The sequence below is a fragment of the Acomys minous genome (genome assembly GCF_964271855.1).
Source record: "Acomys minous genome assembly, chromosome: 13".
Taxonomy (NCBI): Eukaryota; Metazoa; Chordata; class Mammalia; order Rodentia; family Muridae; genus Acomys; species Acomys minous.
The window spans coordinates 73,191,006-73,215,493 of NC_140495.1; the positions used below are offsets into that span (position 1 = coordinate 73,191,006).

The following is a 24,488-nucleotide window of genomic DNA, read 5'->3' on the forward strand; positions in this document are numbered from 1 at the left end:
TGGAGATTGGAGACTATATTCCAGTGGTAGAATGACTTATTGATTTTCCAAGGACCCATGGGATGCTTAGCCTCTGCTAGCCACAGTGATGGCTGCTAGGAATAGCAGTACCCAACAGAGCTGTGAGACTAACAGAGGAAACTCAAATGAGAGATTACTAATTTAATTCTAATTATGTAAATGCGAGGCTTTTCCATAGATCAATGCTTCCAGACTTCAGACTGTGTCTTGCCTTTCTTTCTTCTTAGTTGTCCTCCTAGGAAGTGTTCAGTTCATGTCTATCTGATGGCATACCCTTTATTATTCGTGGTGGTATGAAAGAGAGAGGCCCCAGAGGCTCATTTGAATATTTGGGCTCCAGTTGGTGGAACTCTTTGAGAAGGATTAGGAGGTATGACCTTGATGGAGAAGGTGTGTCTTTGAAGGGGAGCTTTGAAATATCAAAGCTCACACCATCCTCAGTTAGCTCCCTCTGCCTCATGGGTATATATCAAGGTGGATGCTCCCAACTCCTGGTATAGGGTCATGGCCGCCTGCCTGCCACCATGGTGGTAATGGACTCTAATGCAATGGAACCAGGGGCCCCAAACTGAATGCTCTTATTTCTTTCAAGTTGCTTTAGCCGTAGTGTTTCGTCATGGCAACATAAAGGTAACTAAAGCAAGTCTTTTGATGTCTGAATACTTTATCTTTCTTAATAAGAAACATGCCTTGACTGGTACTATGCCTATCTACTTTTTAAAAAGAATAACGTGTTGACCTAAAGTGTACAAGTCAGAAAGGAATAGCTGTACTTCTTCAGGTTCTGCGGGTAATCACTCCAATGCCTGGCACCTGCTGGCCTCTGACACTTCACACTTTTTGCTCAGCCCTTTAACGATGCTTTTATTTTCCTTGATAAGAAAAAGCGTGCATGCTAAGATGACCTGTCCTGCTCTGCCTTGGCTTTCCCTCCTATTTCATTTAGCAGGTATGCTCTGCTTTTTCAGGTGCCAGGCACTCTGACTGGTTCCGGAGTGAGAAGAGAAAGGAGCCATCGTTCCTTCCCATGAGCATCCCTTGCCTTAATTGCAATTGATAAACACACAGATGCCAAGGAAATTACCACCGAAGGTGATTGAAAGCAGAGGCGAGAGGAGGGATTCCTTTCTACAGTGGGAAACATGCTGAGGACACAAAGCAGCATTGGACAAATCCTGTCTCCACAACGTCTCAAGAGCGATGGTTTTGCAGTTTTTTTTCTTTTTTTCTTTTTTTTTTTTTTACCATTTTTATTAATTTATTCATATTACATCTTGATTGTTAGCCCTTCCCCTGTTTCCTCCCATTCTTCCCTCCCTCCCACTTCCCCCCTTCTCCCCTCCCCTATGTCTGTGATTGAGGGAGACCTCCTCCCCCTATATATGCTCTAAGATTATTGAGTCTCTTCTTGGTAACTTGCTATCCTTCCTCTGAGTGCCGCCAGGCCTCCCTCATCCAGGGGACGTGGTCAGAAAAGGGGCACCAGAGTTCATGTGAGAGTCAGATCTCACTCTCCACTCAACAGTGGAGAATATCATGTTCGTCGGCTAGGTCTTGGTATGCAGTTTCTTTTTACCTTGTGGAGGACACTACAGCATCCTGAGGCAGAACCTGAGAGACGTCTCATTAGAGACTGGGAAATAATGACTTAGAATGCCAGAGAAAGCTGGGGTTAAAACTAAAAATGATTCTATTAAGGCAACTCCTGAAGGAGATTGTGTTGAATGCAACTGTAGAGAATCTCAAAGCAGAATCCACTTTGCAGATACCCAGGGAACTTTCTCCACAGAACCATTACAAGACGAATCCATATGAAATATTGGCTGCCTAATCATTTTAAATTTAGCAGTGCAAAACTTGGAGGGTTTTTGTTTGCTCATGTTAAAGTAAGATGCATGGTAATGGTTACATTTCAACCAGCCTCTTAGTGTAGCCTGAGGCCTTCTTGTTGACTGGTCCCAGATGCCTGCTCCATTTCACCTGAGCTTAGGTCCTTCTCAAAGCAGTTTGCTATACCTGCAGCTCTCTAGTCGAACTGATTAGCATTTGTATAACTAGGCTGAAAACGTTGCTTTAGTGTGATCTAACATTATTCCCCCATAATGGTTTGCATGGCATCGCTTGCTGGTAAATAGTATTTAGCCTTTTCAAAATTATATCTACTTGTACTTTCCTAAGCCGCCGTCATTTATTCTATGCCAGTATAAGAAAAGCTTGACTAAAGTGGGAGTCGGGCATTTGATAGGCTTTTGAGTGTATGAGCTAGCTTTTTCATTGTCGGAGTTGAAGTCATGGTAAAGAAAACAGTAATTTTCACTAGAGCTGCTGTCTGGGGAACAGATGACCTGGAGCTGTCATGGACTGATGTGATGGGTAATAGTTAGGGCATCTCTGCCCCTTTCTCTCTCTTTGAAATGATTAAGAACATTGATAACATGGTGAACTATATGTCAGCCAAAAATCGATACTCGGGAGGTAAAAACAAGTTGAGGCCAGTGAATTGACTTCAGACAAATACTCAGGCCAAAGGAACAGAATCCCCACTTGGAAAAGCTAAGCTGCTTCCTGGTGCAGCAATGAATGATTAAACCTGCTGTTGGAACGAGATGTCACCAAGTACCAGAGAAAAGGTGGGAAGGGTGCTGGGGTCAAGCAGACTCCATGCCCTTCTTGGCTAAGAAGAGATCTTCATGTTGCAGTCTCAACCAAACTGACAAGCTTTTGAAAGACACAGCGTACCACGTATCCCCTGCTGAACACCCCTCTTTAACACAGCTCTGAGACTGAATCAACCTCATTTTCAGTTTCCTATGTTTTTAAAATAAATCACTTCTACTTGTCCTGTTTAATTTTTTGGATTTTTGAGATAAGTTCTCATTACACACCTCAGGCTGGTCCACAACTTAGTATGGAAGCCAAGCTGGTCTTGTACTCATGGCATACCTCTTGTTCCAACCTTACTAGTGTTGGGATCGTAGGTGTCAATCTCACAGGTGGTTTCTAGTTTTGTACTAAAATGATTTACAAGTGGTTTTTTTTAATGAAATATACTCTGTTTTTTATGTTAACACTCCCTGGCAATTTTAATAGTTCTTGGGGCCTTGATCTTATTAATTTACTGGGTATCCTAAGCTTTTAGATAAGGAGAAAGAAAAAAATAAGGGTGGATAGGGTGAGAGAAAGGAAGACGGGAGAAGAGTGGGGTGAAACGAATGTCTGGTCTTTTATATTTATAGCCACCAGTTGCTGACAACTTATAAAAAGTTACTTGCAAGCCCAACATATCTCTCCTAGTATTCCAGGCTGCAGGGTGTTTTCATTTAAACATGAGCTTAATGATAAAGACTCATGGACTATTGTGGTGTACCTAAGTTTCAGAGCTATTTGTTTACAGTATGAACTCTAAAATCTGTAGTTCAGCTTACATGGGCCTTCCCAGGACAATCTCAACAACAGCACAACAGCAGCAGGTTAGAGAAATAAGTGTCTTGAGACTAGGGAAAGGCAGGACAGTAGCATGAGTGGTAAACGGAAGGGAAAGGAATGAGACCGTGTGAGGACTGAATGTGGTCTGAGAATATGCTATTCTGTATAATTAAAGTGAAATGCCACATTTGGACCAAAAAAAAAAAAAAAAAAAAAAAAAAAGAAAAGAAAAAGAAAAAGAAAATCAGAAATAAACACAAATGCAATATTAGTTCCTCCAAGCCAAATTAAACGAAACCAAAGAAAAACCTTTGCTTAATCCTGTGCTAATCATCCTAAAAATTTTATATCATAATCAGTTTATTAAGCTTTGTCTATAGTTGAAGATATTCTAGTAGCCACTGGGTACCTTATTAGTGTGAATATTTCATTTATTAATGAAAGTAATGAGATGTGCTGCAAACTACACATCAAATTTTATCATAAGCACTTTCTATTTAATATAATAATTTCTTAACCAAAACCTATGAGATTGGTGCTATAATTATCTCTGTGGGACTCTGCTACATGAGGTTGAAGGTTGAACAATTGTTGTTTTGTGCTCAGTCTATGTAGGTGGACTCCCTTTCTTAGCAGGGTCCTTACTTCACCTGATCTGGTAGCCCCAGATTTCATCACATAGTCCTAGAAGGGGTCCCCTCACTAGGATAATCAAGTACTGTTTTCTCCTTCTTGTGGTAGGATCCCTGGCTGTTGACTGTAAACAAGGCATTGTATGTAGTATCCTGGCAACCTTAGCCCTAGGGAATCAGACACCCTCACAACCCCTCCCCTTACTCCCATCACCCCGGGTTTATCAATGCCTGATTCACAAATAATGTTTGGCTTGTTTTCTTACTCCACCACCACTGACCCAGACTTATCATTCCCGGAAAAGAAGGGCTCCTAAGGGACATGCCGAGCTTCCAGGACTTCCCTCCATTTGCTGGCATGTGGAATTACTCACTACAAGTGGCAAAACTGGCACTCAACTTGCCTTCAGGAGTCTGCCTTCTTACCCTGCCTGCCTGAGAGCTGTAATACTGTGGTACTATCCCAGGCCTTTGGAATCCTGAGTTTCCATTGCCCTCTGACACCAACAATCTCATGGCCTCTTGGCTGGTTTTGAGCATTTGTCCACTTTCTATACTCTGACCTCAGCACAAAGAGCTATAGCCCTTTTAGATCTGGTGGGACTCCTGAGTCTCCACTGCCTATTGAGAACTCTAGTCTCATTCAAAAAAGACGTAACTGTAACACCTGGTGTGGAAACTCATTTCCCACCTCCCCCAGAAAGGCTGGGAACCTGGCTTTGTGCCCAAGCCACAGCCTCACCCAGAAAGTGCACTAGCTGCCCCTGAGTGAGACACGTTCTCATCCAGAGGCAAGCAGTACTTGGACCGACCCGCAGCAGGAGGTGGGTGCAGACTGACCACAAGACGTAGAACTACAAGCTTCTGAGAAATAAAGCAATTTGTCTGAAAGCATATGATGCCTACCTGGTGAGGCCAGACTTGGCATGAGCCTCACCTTGAACTTGGCATTTTGAACTAAGGAATTACAAGGTCTCCCAGAACATAATTCCTTAAATTACCTCTGGCCTTTCAAGTGTGAAGACCTCTTCCACAAATCTAGGTTCAAACATAATGCCGTTATGGCGCAGGACATATACATTCATTATTCATTTAAAAAATATTCATTATATATCCCTGGAAATTTTCCAGATTGTGCAAATTTAGCATTAGTAGAATGAAGAAAGAAGAGACAAAAAAAAAAAAACAACAACAACAACAACAACAACAAAACAAAAAACAAAAAAAAAACCCCACTGCATTGTAGTTTATATTCTAGGGGTCAGAGAAACATAACTTGATCTGTTGCCAGTGTTGCCCTGTTGAAAATGTAGTCCCAAGTGTGGTAATCTTGAGAAGTAAATCTTTCAAAGGGATTAGGTCATGGGAGCTCTCATCCATGGGTAGATTAATGTCATAATTTTGGAAGTGGGTTCCTTAACATGAAATCGAAGAAACAAATACCCACTCTTTATAATTATCCAAGCTCAGGAATTTCGTTACAGTAGCACAAAGTAATATAATAGTCAATGATCATTCTAAAAGACAAGAAAAGAGGATTACAAATAGTGGAAGATTAGAGAGAAACTAATACTGATAAATGGGGGTTCTAATATTAAACAGTAAAAGACAAGATTTTCATAAAAGCAGCTTCTGACATGGGTAGAATGCCATGTGTAGATATCGTGGAAATTCCTGGTTAAGTGAGTACTTAAAAATTTCAAAGACCATCAAGAGGGCCTATGTGGCAAAAGAGAATTTGAAAGTTCTTCTAAAGTGTTAGGAGGGATGGGAACTTCCTGTGCATGAAATGGAATCATGGAAGGTTCCAGAATAGGAGCTATAACAAGATTCAATTTCAAGCTCAATAGCTTATTTTTATTCATATCTTGGAACTTCCATGTATGGAAATGGTGGAATCAATAAGATCAGTTAGATTAGCTGCCATGCCATGAAAGCTTGGGCTACAGTGATGGGACAGAAGTGAAAACAGATGACAAAATTCTGGACACATTGTGGGCAGAGCTGGTAGTAGTGACAGAAAGACACCATTTGGGATATAAGAGAAAAATAAGTTGTTGCCTTAGGCCTGTGTAGAAGATTGTGTAAACCATAGGCTTTTCTTGTGGCTGGAGGAGGTCAGCTATTTGAGTACCAAAAACACTCAGTTTTTAAGGTTTTCCAAGTGGAAAACCAGATGCACAAACATTCTGAGGAACAAGTGATGCAAAGGATTAAAAAATGTAGCAAGCATGGCTTACTCATAATATTTAAGATGGTGAGACTGTGAAATCTTTAAGGGGATTATTATTGTGTGTATTATACTGAGGATCCATGAACAAAAGCCCTTTCTTGCTCGATTCCCCTTGCCCCCTTTTAAACACTTACTAAATATCTACTGAATGTCTAGCAAACAACCAGTTCTGGATTGTCTGTGTGGTCACTTCTCTTTGCAACCAGAAATGTGCAGTAGAGTGTGCTTATAAGTGATTTTATATTTTATGCACCTTGCATACATACAACAGAGTTCTGGGCCATAGTGTTCAGATAAACCATTATAACTAACACTTGGCTAAGAAAATAAGATATGCAAGTCAATTACAGACCCTCCTTGAGCAAGATAACCACTGTTTCAATAGGGATGGGATGTAGAGGAAAGTCACACATTTTCCTTTGCAATTCCTGAATCTTAGCTAATCATGCAAGACTTCTTTGGAAATGTAAACTGAAAATAAGCCAGGAAATGTCTGGAAAGAATTTGAGGGACATTGAGAGGGAATGCATTAGAGTTAGCTGAGATCCAGTTACTTGTGAGTGTTACACTGTATTCTAGCTAAGAATAAAAGAACTCACATTGGGTAAGAGTCATACTTTCTCAGTGTTCAGTCCCCTGAGAATATCAGAAGACAGAGAGTAGGGAACTGAAACCTTGGAGAAATAAAAGAAGACAAATAATGCAATAAGAAAACTATGGAATTAGGAGTTCAATTCCGTCTTATTCAGATCTTCAAAAAGACTGAAAAATTGTTATAATCAAATGATATTATAGTATGCATTACTGTATTTGTCACTTTGGAGCTGCAAGAAGACAAGCTTACTTTGGAAAGTGCTCTTAGGTTCACTTTGAAGTGTATGAGAAAAAGATGGGTGGAAGCAAATGAAAGAACCTCGTGGAGAAAGTTTCCGCAGTACTGAAGGACTTATGATGTACGAACACCCTCCCCTCGAAGATTTCCGTGAGTAGCAGTAATAAAGAATGTGTATCAATAATGTAAATTCAAAATAACTTTCCCTTTTCTTTTTCTGTTTTTATGAGGCCGTATTTAACTCCAGCGAAGCATAATTCTTAGCAGAATGTCTTTCAATTAGAGCAATCCATCTATTCACATTGATTGTAAGACTGCTTGAGTCTCACTCTGAATTGCCTTTTTTTTTTTAAGTGAACATTAGTGTGGAGTGAGAAAATTAATGCTTAATGTAATATGTGTTGTCTCAATCTCCGTTTAATCATGGTAGGTTCTATGGAGTCATAGCTAAAAGAGATGAGGGAAGGAAGATGCAATTATCCAAAGCTATTGAATATACAACTCAATAGGCATTAATCAAGTTTATTTGGTGCACAGGTGTGAAGGAAGAAAAAAATAAATTAAGAAAACAACAAAACAAAACAATCCCAATTCCAGCCTATATATGAGATGGCAGGGAGGAGCCACAAGAGCAAACACTGAATAAGAACACCAACACAAATCCTACAAGGATTTATGTCTCTTTTAAGCAGGAGTTCTGGACTAGGTAGATCTAATTAAGAGTTTGGATGACTGGGGAGATTACATCAGTCAGACTTATTCTCCTGAAGAGGACAAAACATCAATCCATAGACACTTAGGTAGCATATTTTCTTTAAAACTCACATTTAGAAGTATTTCTGATGATGGAGATTATACGCTATGGGTGGGCAATTTAACAATTCCTACAGTGTAGGAGTCTAAAGCACACAAAGACTTTTCTTCATGATCATAGTTAGTTGCCACCTACCCAGCCATCAGTTCCTCATAAGCAAAATCACCTACTAGGGAAGGGGCAAGGGATTAGCATGAGTACAACCTCTCCTTTCAGGTCAGAGAAGTCATGTATCCAAATACATCTTTTTCTTGTGCCACACAGACATGTTCCGCTATGCTCCTTGGGGCTTTGGTTGTGAGACATGAGCTCTATATTCTTCAAAAGGAAAGGAAATGGCTTGGGGTAGGGAGCTAGCAACGGTGTTTCCAGGAACATCAAGCTATTTCTTGGAATGCTGTGTGTAGCTCCCACTTCCTGATACTTTAAATGCCTTCTCAAGTGTCCTAGCACAAAAACTCCCTGTCCATCTATTTTATCCAAGCCTTCAGAACGTGATAAGCATGATATATTTGCTACAACTTAGTACTATCATCTCACTTTTTAAAATAATTTTCATATGTTAAAGAGGTGTGCTGTGAATATTTATTTGCTCACGGAACCTTCATTCCAACCCTGCTACAAGTTATTATCAAGGTGTCTTACAGATGAGAGACTGAGATTCAACAAGGACAAGTAAGTTGAGAGTAGTCCCACAGCTGGGGAAGTGAGGAGGGTCTGAACACAGCTCATTCCCACGTAGAGGGGATGCCTATCCCTCCCCTGCTGCGTCTCCTTTCTGTGGCAGAAGGAAGTCTGGTGTCTTGCCTGAATTGAAAGCCTTCTGGAAATCTGGTCCTCTAGGAGAGTAACAGATTCCTGATGGCACAGCTTGATACAGCCTTTCTCCCAGCCCCAGGCTTCCCTGAGCTTTAGGTTAATTTAGTGACTTTGGACTTTTTTTTTTCAGCTGTAAGGCATTTTCTTTTTTATTTATTTGTGTTTTTTTTTATTAATTTATTCTTGTTACAAGGGATGGGACTTTGGACTTTTGAGCCTCTTGCCTCCACCTCCCAAGTGACAGAACTGCAGGTGTGTACCACTACACCTAATTTGTGCGCTGCTGGAAATAGAACCCGGGACTTGTGGAACATACTAGGCAAGCACTCTACCAACTGAACTACATCCCCAGGTCCCTTTCTACTCATTTGGATGACATCACAAATCAGTCATCACAGGGCAATTGTTGAGATCACTTTAAAAAAATTAACCAATAAGCCACCCAGATGCATTAGCAAAAAAGCCCCACATTCCTTCTCACTGTATTTGAAAATTATCCAAATGTTCTACTTTGGCCTGAAAAATTCTGCACCACCCAAAGCCTGACTAACTCTTTTCTTACTTAACATGTCCCAGCCTCAGAGCTTTTTTGCATTCTTAGATGAGTGAAGGCCGTTCCAGCGTGGAGCTACTGTCCTGCTGTGTGTGCAGGCCACGCCTGGACACTTCTCTTCATTTCTTTACATCACTTCATCTCTCATCACTCAGACTTCACATTGAATGTCGCTCCCAGTGGCCTTCCCTGACGAGGCTGCCTAGCATCCAGCCTTCTCAACTTAGCTGCTATGACGACACAACCATCCTCATCACACATTCCTACTTTGCTTTTATTTCCTGAATTTATCTTGTTAACTTGAGGTAAAGAACAATGTCTATGCCTAGAGTAGCAATCTATATTGAAGCAGATCGTCTCATTACTATGAAAGGCAATTATAAGATGTCGGAGAGAAATTAAAAATAGAGTATGATTGTTCTTGTTATGGTTGTATTCAGGATTTAAAGCACCAGGCAAGTATGCTATCACTGAGCTACATCCACGGCCCATCAGCCAACTATTTTTAAATTAAATGAATAAGCATATATAAAACAAAGCTACTGTTATAATTATGCTTCATGTTTATTTTATGACTTTCATTAAACTCCTACAAGAAACAGCAGAGCATATATAGAAATATATAGAAACCACTTCAGGCACAAGGAGCAATTTTCTTTAGATGCTATTGAAATAATACTATCGAAATAATTACTATTACATTTCTCTTACATTTCCAAATGTAGAAGAAGAAAACAAAACAAAAACAGAACAACAACAATGACAAAAGCCACAGCCATATTTCTTCATTGCATGGGACTGTTACCCTCTTCTTCTAAATGCAGTTGAAATGCATGTGTTTGGAGATGCAGACTGGCCTATGAATGAGCATTCCTTACGAGGCATCTCTGTTAGCTTCAGTGTTAGAAGAGTGTGTGGGATAACTGATTGAAATCGGTGGAGGGAAAGGGGTTCACTGCTCTGAGAATGATTCAGTGGAGCCCTAACTCTAATAATCCCTTGAAACTACTACTGTTGGCTTTAATTTGCCAGTATTAACAAACTGTAATATATCTTTATAAAGAACAAGAGGTATTTGCTGAGGCATCTGGAGGCATATTTCTCTGAATTCTTTTCCTTTGTTTTTCTTGGAAGCAAACAGAATACTGTGGGTTATTATTTCCAGTTTGGAAAACATAGACAAATGAAACCAGCCCAGTAGCCTATAGCAGCATGTGGATGTTTGTCTTGTCTTGTAGTTAATGTAGGTAGATATGTCTACCAAGCCAGCATCATCAAGGTACCAGGCACTCAGTTTATTCCTTCCTCTCTTATTATATATATTGGACATCTCCTTCCACAGGAGGTAATTTTTCATATTAGGTTATTATCAGTGTGAAAATTAGCTCTCATATCTAATTTAATAAATCAGGTCTGGAATTTCAGAATACATGTAAAGCCTACCAAGCATTTCTTTGCTACTTAAATAACCAGAGATGGGAAAAAAATACATTTTCAATATTCTATGCTTAGTTTAGCACTTTAAACTGTCAAAACTACTGCAATTTAAAAGCATTTAAGCCAATCATCCTCTACTTATAAGACTCTGACATCTTAGAGAACAGCAAGGACTGTGGTAAACAATGTGAAAACCAATACCGGCTTGGGCAGATGAATGAGACACTGTAGAGACTGAGGTATATGCGTAGTTTAATTCAATATATGATGAGAATCTACTGTGATTTAGGCTTGGTGCTTGGCACAGGGAATCAATTGGGCACACATTTGAATTTTAGTCCTATGTTCTACAAAGAGCCGCCAATTACACAATTTCTTTTACCATGTGTTTTGGAGCTATAGGTTAAGAAGTGGATTTGTGACCAGAATTGGTCAAAGAGAAAAGTTGATGTGTATGGAAAAAGTTCTTCTTGGCATTGGGAACTTGATAGATAAAGTACTGATTCAGCATTATGTTAGGAGAACCACAAGCGGCCAGCTATGAACGACAAGACAGAGGTGTGAAAAGGGAAGAGTTGGGGAAGAGACATGAGGTTGATCCTGGAGGGTCTCATAAATCATGCTGGAAAAAAACCCACTTGTACTTAATCTAATGCATTTGTAATGAACTATTGAAAGATAAAATCTGTTGGTAGAAAAACAGAAGATCTACGTGAAAGCCAAATACCAGGGGTCAAATCATGTTGCCTCCTTCGATTCTCAGTGCAAGTTTCTCATCATCATAAAAAGTTTCAGCCACCCTTAAGCCTTGACATTGAACTATAACAGAGACACTGGGCAAGTACAAACTCTGATCAAAAGAGGTATATATATTAAATGTGACTACAATCTGTGAGTCAGTGTTGGGAGAGGGTTTTGATGTTTGACTCCAGTGATCAGCTTTATTATTACTTCCTCATAGTTCATTTTATTCAACTCAACTATGCAAAAGCCATTTTTATTATTATGACTGTAAAGTAGTTTGTTATTCTCTTAATTGCAATATTGACCTATTGACCTTTCTTTTCCGGGGGAGGGCTGTGGGTAAGAGGGCCGTTCTGGCAGAAATCAAATGACATTTATTTTATACATCCTATTCAAAATTTCTCATGTTCATATATACCCAATAAATTAAATTCAATTAATTCTTCCTTAGGATAAACCTGTATTTTATATCTTGAGGAAACAATTTCCATTTTCTTTGAAAGACAACAATAGCCACACTTGTAGGGTCAAGATATCAGCCACTGGCTATTATCCACTTACTTTCAACTCAATCTATGCTTCTGTTATTTCCTACCTAACTTGTCTTGTGTTAGTGCATCTGTTTGCCTATCCTTCAAAATTGTGAGAGTTACTAGCCGGAGAAATGACTGTGGTATGATTCCCTGGATGGCCAAAGCATATATTTAGAAGCAGGTGTCCTCAAAGAAAACTGCTGCTTATTTTTCACCATTCGCTAGCTTCTAAACTCCCACAGTTTTCTGTCTTTCTTAAATATATCCTGCCTTCGAAACAGATTTGAGAATTGAAAATCTTTCTTTATACAGTCTCTCTGTTTTTTAGATGTGGTGTGTGTGTGTGTGTGTGTGTGTGTGTGTGTGTGTGTGTGTGTACATGTTGTGGATGTAGGATCTGTGCCTTTGGGAGTCAGAAAAAGGTGTCTGATTCCCTGAAGCTGTAGTTACTGGTGGTTGTAAGCCTCACTACATGGGTGCTAGGAACCACTTCAGAGTTTTCTGTATCTTAAATCGAATACCTAGTACGTTGGAAGACCCTTCATGCGGAATTAACTTACATTGTTTCATGTTATTGACTATGACTCCAAGCTCAACTCTTGAACATGTTTAGTAATCTTTCTCTAGCACTATGATGTGCTATGATTTAATAGAAAACAGGTGAGATACTAAATCAAACATCTCCTTACAGTTCCAGGGATACCATAGAGATACAAAGAATTTTTTTTAGATCAGTTAAGATTGGTCATTGTGTCTGTATGTAATACTATTTTTCAATTTATTATCAAATTCTAATACTTTGCTATAAAATAGGTCATTCATACCTCTTGTAATACCTTTATAATATAACAGTGAAAGATGTAAAAGATCACAATTCTTTTTCCTATTACACAGTATTTTAGATATTCAGCCTAATACTGCTGGTAACATCATAATAAGATTAAAGCTCAGTGTGGCTCAAGCCTGTAATCCTAGCACAAAGACATCTGTAGTGGGAGGGCTGCCTTCACTCCAAGACTGGCCTAGGTGATACAGTGAGGTCCAGGTCAGCCTGCACTACAGAGCAAGACACTGTATCAAAAGACCTCTTCCCTGTCAAGAAAAAAAAATCCATGCAAATTCCATATACATCACATCTCTCTCTCCCTACACACACACACACACACACACACACACACACACAGAGAGAGAGAGAGAGAGAGAGAGAGAGAGAGAGACAGAGAGACAGAGAGACTGTAATATATATTGCAGCAAAACATCAATTTGATATTTAGAAAACCAAACCACACTCCTACTTCTTTGATGTTTCAAGCACAAAACATGCTGGTGGATTTAAGAACTGTGTACCCAACACAACTGCCCTGTAGCTGACTTGGAATGCATGGAATTAGCTACTTGTGTTCAGCAATGAGGGGCAAGTCAGTGACAGCACCTGTGATTAACCACCTGCTTCCCTAATTACAGAATTGCAGATTAGATATTCTACAAAGCAACTCACTCTCCACATTTCAGATTAAAGGCACAGATTTACATAATAGGAGAACATTTATCCCACTAATGGTTTCTAATAAATTCATACTTGATTTGCATTAAGGAGAGTTACATTTGGGGCATGAATTTAAACACTATCGTTTCAAGATTTCTCTCTGGATGCCATAGTGCATTAAGAACCAATGGCTCCACAAGAGCAATCTGTTTTGAGGGAATCATTATAGAATAAATCATGAATTTCATAAACATATTGAGCTTGAAATAACTAAGATTTCCGAGTAAGCTGCTGTTAAGAGTTCTAGAAAGAAGGGTTAAGAAACATGGGTTTTGTGTATCTAAAGGAACATCTGATGAGCCCTGACTTTGTGACAGGCAGTGTTTTAGACAAAACAGTGAAGAGGAGAATGAGGTATGGCAGAGCATAAAGACCCCTAAGGCTCATATTTAAGGATGTAGCTTTGATATGTGTGTGTGTGTGTGTGTGTGTGTGTGTGTGTGTGTGTGTGTGTAAGCTGGGAAGATATTTGTATAAACACAGAAACACACACACAGACCCACACTCACACGCACCCCTCAAAGTAGCAGGAGGAAATTAATAAATAGGCTGAACAAGAAATATATACAGTGTTTGGGCAGTAAAATGCTAAGGAAAATAGTTTGAGATGCAAGGATGAGTGTGTGTGTGTGTGTGTGTGTGTGTGTGTGTGTGTGTGTGTGTAGGTATTATTTCATAAGGATACACAGAAAATGCCTGAGTAATCGGGTAACAGAATGAGAATGAAGCCACAGGCTCCTCTGCTCAGCTTTATAGTAGGAGCAGAGGTACCTGGAGCGCCTGGTCCATGAGGACAATGTTAGGAAGTAGAAATGATCTGAGAAGCTGAGCAGCAGGAAGCCAAGCAGAGAGAGAACAAAGCTGGGGCAGCTCAAGCGAACATGAATAAGGATGTAGTTTTTGCTTTGAGTTACCTGTAAAGGACTGTATATGCTGATGACAGGAAAAAAAAAAAGAGAAAAATTCACAAAGTTTTAAAGTGAGAAATGAAGAAATTAGGATGTCTTCGTAATGGGCACATGCATATACTCAATCTAGAGTCAAGGAAATCACCTTTGGATTTGTACATGAGCTGCTAGCAAGAAGAAGGTTGGACTAGCAGCTTAATCCTAACTGCATTTTACACACTGACTTAAGGGTTCATAAACTCACCCCAGGCAGGGATGTCTTAGCTTCAAGGAGACATGAGATCAGTATTGATGGGTTCAGCATCAGTGACTCTAAGATGACCAATCATTAACAAACTGTTAGAAGAAATTAAATTTTTGAACATTATCCTTCGATCTTGATTTCGGCAGGAATTCCATTTATTGAATGTCATTAATCAGAACATGTTCCACTAGGAAGATTTCAAGTGGTTAAATTGATCTGCCCTTATATATATTTTTTTTCTTTGTGGGTTAATTTAGAATGGCCTCAAAAATTGGCTGTGGCCTATGATAGCCCTCTGTGATTTGCATAAGGCAAGGGCATCTGTCTTTTCTCTACTGTTGTATCTGCTTTCCATAGGCAAAGCCTCATGCAAAAGACAACTATGGTAAATTAGTTTACTGGGTTAAAGCTTGAAGCTAATTAAGTGACAGCATGAGTTCTTTCCTAAGGGGGCTTGGCCCTTGGCCCTAATACAGCTGCAGAAGACATCCCAAGGCCTTACCAACTGCCCCCCAAAATGCATGCTGTTGGTCAAAACAAGGATAGATCCCCACAAGGAAATTGCTGATTGTGTGCAGGATATTTCACAGCGATGGTGATTCAGTGGTATCAACCTAAAATTCTCAAGTGACATCCTGAATGGTCTTCAATTGAGTAGGGCAGGGCAATCCCTTGGCTCATGACAACCAAGTCACATGAGCAGCAATTATCTTGATGTGTCTCCCAGGACTGTAGAAAGCTGAATTCTTAGTAGGCACCTTTGTGCAAGTGTGCATCTATCCTAATCCAAAACATAATCAAGTAAGATAGCATTTTCTGTTTGTTTTCTCCAAGGTTCTTTATGAATGCTGAATACAGCCACAATTATCATAAACTGATTTATTTATGTGTCGGGGTCTTGCAGTAAGCATATAAACTTATTGTATGCCAATTAGTATGTTGTTACTTAGTTTCTGTTCTTTCCCAATTTTGCAGGCTGCTATGCTTGCATCTGAGATGCCAAGATGCTGAATGGACAAGTTTGGAATGAGAGCATGTTGTAAAGTGGCAGCTGTGATGAATCACTGAGTTTCCTTTACAGGGGGCAGCTTGTGATGCAAGCAAGAAAACGGACTCTTCGGCTCTGTGCCACACTGCTAAGCAATTAGGTGACCTTGAAGTAGAGACACCTCATTTCTATATAGCTAATAATACAACAAATAAAAGAGGTATATAAGATGATCTCAAAACTGAGTTATAAACTCCCACTCAGCCCTGGGTAAAATTCTGCAATTCATGTAACTTAAAAATTTACAAATGCAATTCATGTAGCTCTTGATTTGTAGAACATAAGCTTAAAAATCTTAGTATTTTTCTAAGATGGTTAAGTTAGTAACATAAAACACTTATAAAGGTGAATGTCACTTATGAGTCAAATAGGAACCTATTATTTTTTGTTTTTCTCATTTCTACATACTATAATATATAAATTATTTCTTTAGTGATTTAATAGTACAACCAATTCTTCACATAAAACAAAGACATATCAGGAAGATATATGGTCTTAACAATGAGGATATGCATGTAATAAAACAGTTTCTCAGTGACATATGCTTGAGACACCTGCATTGGCAGTTATTCTTTTCTACAGACAGTGCCAAGAGAGCATTCCTCCTATCAGTTGGTTCCATATGCATGCTGCCATGTGAGTATCTGTAGACACCCTCCCTGAGGGAGCAGCCCCAGGGTATATGAGTGTTGTTGGTGGGGAGTGATGAGTTAATAGAGGTCAGCAGGCACAGGAGGATGCTAACCAAAGGCTGGAGAAAGCCCTGCCTCAGAGACTCCCCACACCACCATGTGCAATCAAATGTCCCAGATAATAAGAGGCAGAGGCAGGGACTCATGAGAAATTCTGCCCAACCTAAAAAATACCAGGCATTGCAGAAAATAACCCTCCTGCTCCCTCTCTCAAACATATACCACAAAACTGGAAACCAAAATATACAAACAAAAGGCCAAATAAGATGTAGAAATGCCCAACCAAAGCAATGGGAGAAAATGTCTACAAAATACCACTGAGTTCTTTTGTGTTGGCTACTTGTGCCGGGGGATGAGCGTTACCTGCAGTGTGGTTAATATATTCAGTGAGACTCCAATGATAGAGACTAACTTTTCCTTTGCAAGGGGCTTTCAATTACAGAGAGCCTCCACTTGTCTCTTCTCAGTGCTGGGACCCCTTCTGGCTTAAGCCTGGGGACAAAGACTCTGGGTTCATTTTGGCATTAGTCCTCCCATGTCAGGAGGGCACGGTTTGCTTTGGAGTTGTGATGTCCTCTGGCTCTTACTGTCTTTCTGCATCCTCTTCAGCATAGGTTCTTGAGCCCTGAGGAGAAGGTTTGATGAAGGCAATCCATTTAGGATTAAATGCTCCAAAATCTCCCCCATCCTGAATATTGTCTAGTTGTGGATCTCTGTGTTCTTACCCATCAACTGCTAATAGTTTGCTTTGTGTGGTTTTTTTGTGTTTTAAAGCCAGAGGGAAAGAAGGGCATGGAGTTGAGTGGGCAGAGAAGTGAGAAGGATCTGGGAAGAGTTGGGGGATGGTAAAAGTAGGATTACAATATATTGCATGAAAAAATATTTTTACGTTCAATTAAAGAATGTCAGTGTATTTTAGAGTTGCAAGACTGGTAAAGAGGTCTGTTTTATATCCTTACACTCTATTTGTGTTGAGTAGTTCAAATAGAAATTTTTGGGCTTAGAGTATATGGGGAAACTAAGACTTGCTGCCTCTGACTCCAGCAACACTCTAGTTAATTTTAGAGCCAAGTAATAGTTTCCTCTAGTGCCTTTTGATGGGTATAAAGCATTTTTCTCACATTAATATATTTCCTCTTATAACCTTTGCTTTCCTTTGAATTTGAATTATGATGTGAGTATCTTCATACAGATCTCCCTTTCAATATTAATGGCAGCTTTACAATGGAACATTCTTATTTCTCATTATAATTCTTTAAACTTAGCATTTTATAAACTTCATATATAAATCTCATTAATTTAAAATGCAGGGAAGAAAAAAATTAGCACCTCCAATAAAAAAGCACTCATTGTATCTGATAACTCATTTTAACCACCAGAAACCTGACAGTGAGCCAACTTCCGCCTCCAAGGAAAGAAATCATGAAAAACTTGAGTAACTTGCCACTGCAGAGGGCTTATTAAAGTTTGTTTTAAATCTCACTCTAACTTTGGGTGACTGTTTAAATATTGGCTGCCACTGAATAAGTTTGCCAGCTGTCTGAGAAGAACAAAGGCAGTAACCTGCCAGAACAGTGACAAAGAAACACTGGGCCCCCAAGAACCTCAGAAATTGACAAGTGGGTATACTGAGGCATACTGGAAACCTTGACATGGGTAACTGCAAACTGTAACAGAGCCAATGATTTCTTCCTCTCCTTTTCCCACACTGAGCCATCACTGTTGAAAGGAGATGTGGTAGATTACAAGGTATCCCCACGTCTGTCTCTCTTCTTCCAAAGTTCATCGAGGTTTTCAGATTCTCCCTTGAAGTTCAATATGGTCACATGACAGTTAGAACTAATAATAGGCACGTGGAAGTAATGGGGGCCTCATTTGTGTCCATGCCAATTCAACCTCCCATATTTGCTCCGGCGAGTCACTCTCTGCTTCTTAAATGCATCTGAGCAGAAAGCAAACTTCGGTGGTGACTGTAATATTGTCAATGTTTCCATCATCAGTCAGGATGTTCGATGCCAATTTGGAGATACAGCACCCTATCAGCCTCTCACCTACCTGTTCTATTTTTGGAGGCAGAGAGATTCATATTGAGGGGTTATTTTAATAGACATTGCCATAGTGTTATTAATATACTCAATACCATAGTTTCAGAAATGACACTGAGATACTATGATTGATGTGTATGTGTGTTTATTTTTAACTTATCAGCGAATAAGGCAGTCAACCTCAACATCAAACCAACCACAGGAAATATATTGTTGGAAGGTTCACTGTAACAAAACTAAAAACTGCTGAAAATATATTTAAATACAACTATAGGAAAAGAGTAAAAAAACACTTTGAAAGCAAAATAAGTCTGTGTAAAAAAAACAGGAAAATGACTAAGACAGTGCATCAAGCTCAGAATGCAATTTGAAGTGACTGTGTGTCCATTGATTTTAATTTCACATTTGAGGCATAAGGAGAACTTACTATAAGAAAGAAAAGAAAAGAAAAAAACAGAAACATGGTTATATCAGTTAGGTGGTGAGGAGAAAAATATTTTTATTGGAAACCTTTGTTATTTTATGAAAGAGGAAAAATAACAGATAATTGAGATATGTCTTTGAGATCAGTGAGGTGGCAGCCATAACCACACCTTATATATGCAGACACACTTATATATGTGCATTTCTAATATTCATAATTGTATGTATTTATTCATAGTGAGTATATTTCTAAAACTTTTACTGGTAAGAGTGCATGCTAGGAAAGTGACATCACACATTATTGATTTTCAGTCCCTGTCATTGTATTCCTTCTTTATTGATGAAAAAAATCAAAGTTGGTTCTTGGTATGTTGTTTCCTTGCATTTCAGATCAACCACACAGAAGATATCTTGTAGAGGAAAACTTTCTGTTTTACTTTCTGCTTATTGCTCCAGTCTAACCTGTTATAGCTTTTAAAGATTTAACACTTGGCACTTCCTACCCCTTAGTCCTCTAATTGCCCCTACAGTTTCTTATATATTTTGGACATTTTATCCTCAAACAGAGTTTTTGTTAACTGTTTTTTGTTTTGTTTTGTGGTTTTTTATTATTTTATTAATTTATTCATATTACATCTCAGTTGTTATGCTATGAAGTGGCACCATGATAAGGCAGCTCTTGAAAAGGAAGGCATTGAACTGGGGGCTTGCTCATAGTTTCAGATGTTTAGCACATTATCCTCATAGTAAAGAGCATGACCACGCCCACACACCTGGAGTAGTAACTTAGAGTTCTATGTCTTGATCTGCAGGCAACGGGAAAACAGAAACTGGCCTTGGATGGGCGTTTGAAACCTCAAAGCCCACCCACCAGTGACACACTTTTTCCAACAACACCTACTCCTCCTTAGATAGTACCACTGTCTTAGGACTAAGCATTCAAATATACGGGCCTATTGGGGCTGTTCTTATGAAAGGCATCACATTGCTGTTCTGTTATCATTTAGGAACAAGAAACTTCAAATTCCTACTCAGTATGCTTTAATATGCCAAGTTCCTTGAACCAAGACAAGAAAAATTTGAATATATATACATAGTGATATAAGAATATAATGCCATTTTGTCTGTATTTCTAAGTTAATGTATAGAAATTAATTCATGCATAGCTTTTTCTTTTGATTAATATAATGATACATTTGTTTTGTTAAACTAGATTTTTTAAAAAAAGGATAACTACAGGGTTTTTTTGTAATAAATGGCTTATAGACAATATTTTCATGAACCTTATTGGAATCAATGTTACCAGTTGAAAATCTAAAATGAGAATGCATCAAACTTCTTAGCAAATGAAGTATAATTGTGATCTTTGGTAAATAGTATTTACATATATTAGATTACTTCCAGAAGAAAATGGAAAATAAAAAAATTTAAATGGTCAATAGAAGTCATTCCTTTTTTTCCTTTTCCTTTTTTTTTTTCAAAAGTAATTTCTTAACACAGAGACTTTACCTGTTTGGAATTTTGAAAGCTTTCTATTATTTTAACATCTATGTGAACATACACAAATCTTCAGAGAAGAAGAAAATAACACTACACACAGGGATGTTTTGCAAAGCAACACTTAACCTTAGAAAAAAAGTATTCACTAAAACCTCGTCAACCTCCTCTGTGTACTGTAGTTTATAGAGATGTTGCTCTTCAAATTCTTTCAAAGCATAGCTTGTATTTTTCTACTATCCATACACTTAACCCGTGATTTTAAAATCAATCTCCAATTATCTTTGAGTGTCTCCCCTCAAAGAAAGATCCAATCTTATTAGGTTACGGGCAGATTTAGCAACAACAACAACAACAAAGACTGTCCTTTCCCTGTCCCACTTTCCAAACTGCTTAGCTTTTGAAACACATTCAGAGTCATTTGTGTGAGATGAAACATGAAGATCTTTATGATAACAAAGAAATTAAAAAAAATACAGGTGTGTCCTCACGGTTCAAACTGCAGAATATTGCAAATAACAGTAGATGACACAACAATAAATATGTAATGTCCAGCATAAACAGTTGGGGTTCTAAATGCCACAGGAAGGTAAACTGATAAAGAAGAGGTATCTGGAGAAAGTAAACAAGAGAGTCCCCAGGGAAAGGAAAGAGTTGAGTTAGTGGTAGAAAGCAAACATGGGGAAAACGTAAGATAAGAACAGAGTAGATTGTTTCACGGAGAATGCCGAATGAATATTCAAGAGTGACAGTTTTCAAATAGTTTGTATGAGTCCTTGTTCCGGCACTCTGATCACATGTGCAGAAACTGGACCACTTGAGACTTGTTCTAGGGACTTGGCTATGGTTTACAAAGTGTCTCTGTCCATCAAAGTATCATGTGCTAGAAGGTTAGTCCCCAGTGTAGCTGCTACGGCAGTAGTCCCTGTAAGAGGTGTAGTCCGGAGGAAGGTGGCTAGTAAACTGGGGTTGTGGCCCTCTGAAGAGGTTGATTTAGTTCTGAAGACTTCAGTTAGTTTCTTTGGTGGGCTGCTGTATTAAGAGAGTGTGTTGGTGTCTCAATACCTCTGAACACCTCTGGCTTCTTGAGTTGCTGAGGATCTCTTCTACAAATTCTTACCACCATCGTGCTACCCACAATGAGACCCTTACAGAAATTAACTGGGAAGAGGATGCCCAATTAAGAACATTTACTTGACTTTAGTGAAAATGCCCAGAAGCAGTTTTAATCTTAGACTTTCATAATCCAAAAGTGTGAGCTTCTCAAGTAACTCCATACATTCCATTATAGAAACAATAATAATAAAAGAAGACTATGACAGACTTGTGTCCAAATTTTTAAAATTTTTCTTCTCTTTGGTTCTATAAATAATGAGAATATTCATTGTCATCTCATCTTATTTTAATTAGATATTATTTTCAATATTAGCTTTCAGTACTCTACTTGACCTCTATAATAACTTCATGATTTCTAATTAAATATCTTATACTGAAAAGCGTTGAGTTAAATACTCCTTTTTTCTAATTTCAAGTGAATTTATATTAGATTTTAATTTCAAAATAATTAATGGCTTTCTTCCAATACTTGAGATTCATGGATTCTTTTCAGACATCATTCTGTTTTTAATGGTTCTTAATTTTCTTCTTGATATTTTATTTTCATTAACATGCCATAAAAATGGAAGAAAATTAGCCCAAAGTCCTATGTCTTACAACATTCAACAGTGAACTTTGAATAAAAATATATTTGGACAAAGACCAAGAGAAGCTTCTTGTATTCCCTTTAGATAAGGGAATAACTAAAGGATGTATCTCAAGCAAAATAAAATGGATTCATAGGCATGAGTGAACTATGAAGAAATGATGAGCGAGTGAATATGTTAATAATCTGTTCATAAATGTAACATTTAAAAACAAAAATACTGTCTAATAAATTAGATTAGCATTACAAACGGTAGATAGAAAAATAAGGAAAATAATAGTGGACAAATAAAGAGATCATGAAAACAGTTAATGGATGTGCAGAGAAAGTATGGGGAAACTGGTCCACAGTTGACTTCATTAAATCAAGTTTACAGCTGAAAATAAATGGGTTAATTATGCTTAAAAAAAAAAAAACCAAACAATCCAGTGCACAGAGCATCTAAGATAAGATTTGCATTAATTTTTGAATCCATACATTTAAATAGGACTGAGGTGTAATTCAGCACTGGAGTGCTTGCCTAGTGTGCCTCTAAGTGCGAGCCCCAGCACCAGAGAAAAGCAAAGCAAAAGGCAAGAAAACAACTAACTAAAAGGAAGAAACATCCTTGGTAGAGTAGTGTTTGTGGGAGGTGTCTTCTTAGTGCAGAAGAGTGACCTCTCCCTTCCTGGAAGAAGAGTTATGTCAAGCACATGGGCACACAGATATGCTGTGGGAAGGCATGACTTACAGACTAGGCACAGTGCAATAGAGTAGGATAGATAATGCTTCTCAATTTTTTTTCTGTTTATCCCCAGTTTTGCATCTGTTGTTCCCTTGTCAAGTTCTTTTTAACTCTTAATTGCCTAGCAATTCTCTCTCCTTGGCTATTTTTTCCGATGTCATTTGTTAATACTTTATCTTTCTTTGATGACACTTTCCAACTTCTTTATTAACCTCTTTCTCTTCTCTGTTTTAATCTCATGTGCATTATCTACAGCTTCAAGGAGTTCCATTAGTTTCCATGGAAACGTGTTTGATTCATGAAACATGCTCTGAATCCTTGCCACCCTCTAGTAAGTAGACGGCAGAAGATGCATTTTAAGAGCTTCCCTGGTTCAAAATTTTTATTATAATGTGCCTTCACTCTCACTTTTATTTTGCATGTCAGCCTAGCACACTTATGAAGTCGACACCAAAGCATGCCTACCTAATGAAGTTGTAAAGGTGAACGCAGAGGAATACAACACAGTTTCCGATGAACAAGGAATTTATAGTCTAGTGGCGTTCCAGAATGTTGAGCTGCCTACTCTAAGAAGGGCCTGGCTAAAATGAGAACCACAGAGACAAGATTGCCAACTCAAAAAGAACCGGACTATCAGCTGCAAGAAGCCTTAGAGAGACCCAACTAACGAGTGCCAACTCAGACCCAACTAACAGAGTGCCAACTCAGACCCAACTAACAGAGTGCCAACTCAGACCCAACTAACAGAGTGCCAACTCAGACCCAACTAACAGAGTGCCAACTCAGCGGTCTGGCATGGAACATCTATCAAGCGGATCCTTAGATATTAATCAAGGCTGGGTATTGTAAAATTTCAAGAGATGTGGGTATTAGAAGTAATGTGAAACTAGGATATGAAGACACCTTAAGTATCCAAATTCCTTAAAGATGGTCTGAAAATGAATTTAAACAATGCCAAATTTATACTTTAAAATATGATCTTAGGCCAAAGTAGCACCATTCCATTTACATTTTTATTGTATACTTTACTGAGAAAGTACTAAAAATAGATTGCTTGGCTTCAAGCCTGGGATCAATGATTTCTCAAGGTTTTTTTTTCCCTTTGCAGGGAAAGCTGGTATATATTTATATGATCTACCAAAGTGCAGAAAAGAATTAGGAATAAACTGCACTTATAATCACCATACATCAAAGTCAGAAATGGAACACTTTAAATTATTTGCATTATTCTTAAGCAGTAATCATCTTTAAATCATGGACCACCGAGTTTGATAACTTCCTCTTTCTCTTAAACTTCAGCCTTAAATATTAATAAATGACTTAAGCCATATATTTTGTCATATTGGTTTTGGGTATTAGATATTTAAAGTAAAATTGATGTGGTAAAAATCCAGAAATGCATTTGACTTTCAAATAAAGTGATGGCTCTTAGATCTTTTTCCTGCTGAGCAGATAGATTGTCATTCAAATGACAACAAACTTTAAGAGTATGTCCTGTCCAGCATGGTGAGGGGTGCTCCTGGAAATCCAGCATGTGGGAGAGTAGTCCTAACATTTGGTATATTGAAGGGGAAAAAAAAATCACAAATCAAGGCCAGGTTGGGCTATTAATTTG

At 38.4% G+C, this 24,488-nt stretch overlaps 1 protein-coding gene across 2 annotated transcripts in view; it reads right to left on the bottom strand.

Moving 5' to 3' along the window:
* Positions 1 to 24,488, bottom strand: part of ADGRB3 (adhesion G protein-coupled receptor B3) — a 708,182-nt gene that overhangs the window by 214,000 nt on the left and 469,694 nt on the right. The gene's annotated exons all lie outside the window — the stretch shown is intronic.